Genomic DNA, 6,000 nt, shown 5'->3' with positions numbered 1-6,000 from the left:
AGGGGTGAAGAAACAAAAGAAGATCATAAAGTTAAAGCTCCCTTTCAAAATGTAGTCATGGAGGGGGAACAATTTGAAGAAGATGAGGATGAAATTCACTGCTTGGAAGATAAAGGCAGCGCTGCATTTTTAACATTGGCCGAATATGAAGAGTCATTGCTGCAAGAACAAAACAGTCAGAGGTGGGACAGTGGTGTTGTTCTGCAATCTGGTGAGCAGCAGCAAAAATATAATCTAAGATCCAATGCAAAGAATGTCAAAGAAAATGTTGCACAAGAAGCAGCTGCTCAAACAATGCCACAGAATAGCAGGCAAAGAAGACCAGCAGCTGATCCTATCACCCTCAAAGCTCCAATTCAAGAGGTAAAAACTACTGATAAAGTATTCTCTTCTTTTAGTTTTGAGTCGGAAATTCAGAAATTGAAAATATCCATGCCTCTGGCTGAATTGGTGAAGAGTGAATTATTCAGAAAACCCATCCTTGAGGCCCTTGAACTAGAATCTAAACAAACCTCCATTGACACTGTCAATTTGCAAGATGACAAGCCTGCTATTGTGCTTAGCCCCATGATTGAACCTGCTGATAATAGTTCTCCATCTTTCTATGTTTCATTAACTATCCATGATAAAATCCTCCACAATTGTCTGCTAGACACAAGGGCTAGCCACAATCTAATGCCTAAAACTGTCATGGAAGAGTTAGGCCTTGATATCACTAGACCTTATCATGATTTGTTCTCTTTTGATTCAAGGAAGGTAAAATTCCTTGGATTAATTAAGGATCTGGCCATTACCTTAACCCAGCTGCCCATGAAAAGTATGATGATGGATATAGTGGTGGCTGATGTTCCTCCAAAGTTTGGTATGTTGTTGTCTAGAGGATGGATGAAGAGACTAGGTGGGACATTGCAGAATGATCTATCTTATGCAACTGTTCCAGTGTTTGGAGGAGAAAGCAGGAGGTTATATAGAGAAACACAGCTGGCATATATCATTAGTGATGAGAAGAATCCTACAAACCATCCAATATATGCAGTGGACACTGATTTTGGATCTTGCATTCTCCAAATAGAAGAATCTCAGAAGACTGCATTGCAGATCAGGAAACCAACAGCTCAGGCTGAGCATGATACAGGTGGTGAGATTTGGGAGATGTTCTTTGATGGAGCATGTACCAAGGAGACTGCAGGAGCAGGGGTGGTGCTAGTATCTCCACAACAAGAAACAGTTCAGTTGTCTCTAAAGCTGGTTTTTCAGGTGACAAACAACATAGCAGAATATGAAGCACTGATGTTGGGCCTTCATGAAGCCAAAGATAGAGGAATAAAAAATCTGAAGGTGTTTGGAGATGCTGATCTGATAATTCAGCAACTAAATAAAACATTCCAAGCAAAGCATCCAAGGCTGAGAGCTTATAGAGATGAGGTATGGAGAGTCGAAGAGTTCTTTGATTTTTTCTACATTTCATATATTCCTAGAGCCCAAAATCAGCTTGTTGATTCCCTTGCTGTCTCTGCTAGTTTGTTCATCCCTCCATCGCCTCCCAAACTAGTTTATGAGGTACAAATGAAGTATAGACCCTCTGTGCCTAATAATGTTCACCATTGGAAGGTTTTTGATGATGATGATGAGTTAAATAGGTTCCTTCAAGTCATTGATGAGTTCTCTGAAATGCATATTGACCAAAATAATGATGCTTTGTTAGAGGATCCCAAGGCCCAACTTAGAAATAAAATTGGCAAGAATAGCATAGTCCAGCTTCCTAGTAACCATATCCCTAAGGGTCTAATTCCTCTTGAGAGATTGTTTGACCACAATGATGTGCCTTACAAAGCTGCCCAAAAAGAAGATCAGTCTGCAGTTTGTAAGCATGATATAGGAAATCCAGGTCAGCCCAAATTCATAAATTTGTCCACTAATTTATCTGCTGATCAGAGTGCTGAATATTGCAAATTAATGAGGCAATTTGCTGATGTGTTCGCTTGGGAATACAGTGATCTGAAAACATATGACAGGAATATAATTCAGCATAAAATTCCGCTTGAGAAAGACATTATTTCTTTCAAACTGAAGCTGAGACCTATGAATCCTATGCTCCTTCCTCTGGTTGAGAAAGAAATTAAAAAGCTGTTGGCTGCTAAGATTATAGTGCCTCTCAGATATTCTAAATGGGTGGCCAATCTAGTTGTTGTGAGGAAAAAGAATGGAGAAATCAGACTGTGCGTTGATATCAAGAATCTAAATAAATGCTCTAAAAAGGATAACTATCCCCTGCCAAAAATGGAACATTTGTTGCTGCAAGTCTCAGGTGCCAAAGTAATGTCTTTTATAGATGGATTTTCAGGCTTTAATCAAATTGTTGTGCATCCAGATGATCAAGAGAAGACAACATTTACCACTCCTTGGGGCACGTTCATGTATGCCAAAATGCCATTTGGGCTGATGAATGCTGGAGCCACCTTTCAGCGTGGTATGGATATTGCTTTTGTGGGTGAAAAGGATAAATTTGTGCTAATTTATCTTGATGACATAACTGTTTATTCTGGCAGCCATCATGATCATCTACACCATTTAAAAAAAGTGTTTTTAAAGTGCAGGAAATTTGGAATTTCACTCAATCCCAAAAAATCCCAATTTGCTTTGGAAGAAGGCAAACTGTTGGGGCATCTAGTGTCTGCTGCAGGTGTTCAAATTGACCCAGAAAGAGTCAAAGCAATTCAGACCTTGACTCTTCCAAGATCAAAGAAAGACATACAGTCTTTTCTTGGCAAAATTAACTTTGTAAGGAGGTTCATTCCTAATTTTGCAAAGCTGGTTAAGCACATAACCTCCATGTTGAAAAAAGAAGCAGAGGTAAAATGGACTGATGCGGCCGGAAAATCTTTTGAGTCCATTAAGATGGCTATTGTGGAAGCCCCTACTTTAATAAGCCCTGACTCTAGCAAGGAGTTTCACCTATTTTCATTTGCCTCTAAGGATACCATTGCAGTTGTCTTGTTGCAGCAAGATGAAGCAGGTCAAGAGCATCCAGTGGCCTTTTTCAGCAAGAATCTAAGGGATGTTGAACTAAGGTATGATATTATTGAAAAGCAGGCTTATGCTCTTATCAAATCTTTGAAAGCTTTCAGAGTATACATCTTGCATTCCAAAATAGTTGCATATGTGCCTTCTGTTGCAATAAAGGATGTCTTAATGCAACCTGATGCTGATGGAAAAAGAGCGAAATGGATTGCAAAAATGATAGTGCTTAACATAAAGCTGAAGCCCACCACGCTGGTAAGAGGTCAGGGGCTTGCCAAGTTATTGGCTGAAGAAAATTGCAGTTCTTTGAACATTGATTACTTGTTCACTATAGCAGAAAATGGTCAAATAGAAGAGCATGAAACAGCTGAATCGCAGAGAGGACAGTCAGTGGCCGAGAACTTAGCTTCGTGTAGCTGGTATGATGCAATAATTAATTTCCTTCTAAAGCTAGAAGTTCCTTCAGAATTTTCTCAAAGTCAAGCAAGAACGTTAAAGCTCAAGGCAACAAAGTATTGCATCAATGATAGCTTGCTTTATTGGAGGGATCCATCTGGAGTGCTTTTAAGATGCCTGGACAAAGAACAATCAATATAAGTTATGCAGCAATTCCATAACATCATGTGTGGAGGACATCATTATTGGAGAACTGCAGCCCATAAGATTCTCAGAGCTGGGTACTATTGGCCCTCTTTATTTTCTGATGTATTTGCTTTTGTTAAATCTTGTGACAGGTACCAAAGATTTGAAAGTAAGCAGCAGTTGAAATCCCTGCCCCTAGAGCAAATAATTGCAAAAGGACCTTTTCAGCAGTGGGGCTTGGATTTCATTGGTGAAATCAACCCACACTCCAGTGGCCAGCACCGGTGGATATTAGTTGCCATTGATTATTTTACAAAATGGATTGAAGAAATCCCAACAAGGAAGGCTGATCATAATGTGGTCATGAAATTCTTATCAGAAAACATTTTCAGCAGATTTGGTTGCCCACATAAGCTTATAATAGATAATGCAGCAGCCTTCAAGGCAAAAGAGTTAGAGGAAATGTGTGATTCAATGGGCATTAAACTTGTTCATTCCACCTCCTATTACCCCCAAGGGAATGGTTTAGCAGAATCCTCTAATAAAAGTCTGATCAGGATTATTAAGAAGCTGTTAGAGGAAAATAAGAAGAATTGGGATGCCAAGCTCAAATATGCGCTTTGGGCAGACAAAGTGACCATCAAAAGATCTACAGGCTGCTCTCCTTTCAAGCTGGTATATGGTACTGATGCTATTTTTCCAATTCAACTTACCCTCCCTGTGGCAAAGTTGCTCCAAACAGTGCAGAATGAAGAAGATGTTATGGCCAATAGAATCACTGATTTAACATAATTATATCAGATCAGAGAGCAGTTGATTGAAAAAGCTACAGCACATCAACAAAGGATCAAGGAAGTCTTTGACAAGAAGGCAAAAAGGAATAATTTGCAGGTTGGGGATTTGGTTCTGAAATGGGATGCATTTAAAGAAAAGAAAGGCAATCATGGGAAATTTGATGCTCTCTGGACAGGCCCTTTCATCATTTCACAGATTCAAGGGAACAATACCTTCATACTGAAAAGTATGGAAGAAGAACCAGTTTTTGATGGCCCTGTTAATGGGCAGTTTTTGAAAAACTATGTGATTTAAGGTCTTTTGGCCTTAAAAGCTGTAAATATTGTGCTTTTATCAGTTTTTAGTATAGCTGTAGTAGACTCCATGCCCAATGGAACACTAGGAATTTTGGCTAATCTGTTTGTTGCTGGAAAGGCATTGATCTACAGGTTCTTGAGACCTCACAGGGAGGATCTCATCCCCAAAAGGAGCAAGTGTTAGCTTTGCTGTGAAAAACTATCAAAAAAGGGTTCAAACACTCTCAAAGGCTGCAATTACACTTATAAATATGCTGAAGGATCCATTGTTTTTGTTCAAATTCTCAAATTATGGCTAAAAGTCTTCCAGCGATCGAAAAATTTGCAAGGAGAAAGCCCTTTGGAGGGCAGAAATACACTATCGGGAGGTGGAAATACCCTAAAAACCATGTAAAAATCAAAAGCGCAGGCTTAAGGATCCGCATCAATCTCAGCCGTTGGATCTGGCCGATCAACGGTCCAGATCGCGTCGGCATATCGCAAGTCGGGGGAGGCAGCGGCAGCGACATGATACATCGCCGATGAGCGATCGCCGATATCGCATCGGCGTATCGCTATCGGCATTTACAATGGAGCATGGGCCTTTTATGTTTGCGACCCGATGGGCCGGACCCGACGGTGGTATTAATCCTTTTTGATAGATTTTCGGGTCCGCAGCAATACCGCATCGGCATTATCAAAGAAATCGGGGCTTTTATGTTTGCGATGAGCGATCGCCGATATCGCTATCGGCGTATCGCTATCGGTGATAACAAAGGGGCGGGCTTTACCATGAGTTATGTTGCGACCCGATGGGCCGGACCCGATGGGACCATAAATGGTTTTTATTAAAATTTCAAGTCCGTGCTAAGGCATTTTCATTGGTTTTGGGCGCATTTTCTATGTATTATGAAATATAAAGAAATGCAAAGGATGCCTGGCGGGTGCGATTGCGATGAGTTTTCGGATCCGAAAGGGTTCTAAAACATAATATATATATGATTCAGGTCCGCCAAAAGCAAATTTCCCATGTTTTGCAGCAGTTTTATGTGTTTTCAAATATAAAGAAAACTGCCAACCTTATCGAACCACTTTTGCCCAGCAAGTGGTTTTCGTACAAACGAGCCCAATGCAATAGAACTATGCCACGCATCCTCTGTACATTTCCAAAACAGCCATTCTATCGGGACGTAAAGGACAGTCAGGAAAGGGCTTCCGATATTCACCTCAATTGTTCGATTTCTTAAGGGCAGATCAACCGTTGACGTACACCTTTTAAAGCCAAAGTTGAAACAGTGATGGGCGGGAATGAATAGTGTAGCAGCTT

Source organism: Pinus tabuliformis, chromosome 5_2, assembly GCF_031772625.1.
Source record: "Pinus tabuliformis cultivar Carrire ecotype Pingquan chromosome 5_2, CPIR1, whole genome shotgun sequence".
Classification (NCBI taxonomy): domain Eukaryota; kingdom Viridiplantae; phylum Streptophyta; class Pinopsida; order Pinales; family Pinaceae; genus Pinus; species Pinus tabuliformis.
The sequence above is the reverse complement of the archived record's forward strand: the minus strand, read 5'-3'. Positions refer to the sequence as shown.